Raw genomic sequence first — 1,694 nt, 5'->3', positions numbered from 1 at the left:
AACATATAAAAATTAAAGTTAAATAGATATTTAAATAAATAAAAAATAATGGTAAAAATGTCAAATAAACTACTACTACTACTACTACTACTACTACTACTAATAATAATAATAATTATTATTATTATTATCCAGGTTTACTGCTACCGCTGGTGCAGAATCTCTCAGCTTATTTTCGAGCGCAGTGCGAAACGGGCTGATGCTGTCGTTGTTCTTCATTGCAGCCGTGTTGAGACTACGACGTGGTTTTGGCGTATGTGGAGCAGGTTTCTTGTTCGGGAGATCAAGTTGTATCAGCACGAATGAGTGGTCGGTACCACCATCGGCTGAGTGGTAGGTTCTTGATCGTTTGACAGAACCGATGTCTCTTTTTCTACACAATGCAAGATCACATTGGTGCCAATGTTTGGAAGAAAGGTGTCTCCAAGAGACACGATGACACATTTTCTGTTTGAACCAAGTGTTTGCAATACAAAGTCACCGTTGACTACAGAGCTCCATATACAGATATGCACGTATATATATATATATATATATATATATATATATATATATATATATATATATATATATATATATATACACACATGTGTATATATACATACATACATATGTGTGTGTTTGTGTCAATGTGTTTAATGTGTAAATAAATGTGTGTATATATATATATATATATATATATATAGATATATATATATATATATATATATATATATATATATATGAGAATTTTTACGTGCAAAAGTCAGCGTATATTCACGTGCCTGTATTTAGGCTTTATACCACAGTATCAGGTCGTAGAATAGAATGTTTATTTTCGTAGGTTTCCACATGTGCAACGGACACTCCGTCTGCAGGTGCTGTTGTTAATTTAGCTAACGTCTGGAGACATTTAAAAAGATGTACGCACGCACATATACACACATACACACACGTACACACACACATATATATAGATATGTATATATCTATCTATCTATATATATATCCATATATATATACATATATATATATATATATACATACCATTCAAACGCGGTATATTTGATTAAGTCGCAGTTTTAGTCATTTAGAACTGCTTTACAGCTCTAGTGCCTACTAATTTTTCGACCAAATTTCAAACAATTATCAGAGTTGATAGATGACCTTCTCAGCTGTATTATGACAAAACAATTTGAATTTTTGTTCAAGAAAACAAATGGTATGATGATTTTACTGGTGTTCAAAATCGTAAAAAAAAAACTTAAGGAGGTGAGCGACGTTTTTTTATGACTGGTGTCCATAGCAACATCGTCGCTTTAGCGACTACTCTTGCTACCAAATTATCGCTCTCAAAAAGAGAAGTAACAAGTGAAATAGAGAGAATGAAAGAATGAAATGGAGATAATTTGGAGGGGGGGTTATTGAAAGCAGAAGATTATCGTAGATTGTTATTATATATGTGTATGTTATGTACAGAAGAAAAGACTGGAATCAAACAAAGAACAATTCAATTTGCGAGAAGTCTGAAAATAATCATGGATTACAATAGAAAAATGTCAACATGAAAAGTAATATGGTTAAGCATAAACAGTGGAAAAGAAAAGGGCAAGATATTGTAGTAAAAAATAAAATAAATTCACAACTTAAAATATTACAGCATTAATACTCTCTTTTTTATTCAATGTAACATTAAAACATCATTTCTATATTTT

This window comes from Euprymna scolopes, chromosome 39 (genome assembly GCF_053919585.1).
Source record: "Euprymna scolopes isolate OS-2025 chromosome 39, ASM5391958v1, whole genome shotgun sequence".
Classification (NCBI taxonomy): Eukaryota; Metazoa; Mollusca; class Cephalopoda; order Sepiida; family Sepiolidae; genus Euprymna; species Euprymna scolopes.
Note: the sequence above shows the minus strand (reverse complement) of the source record.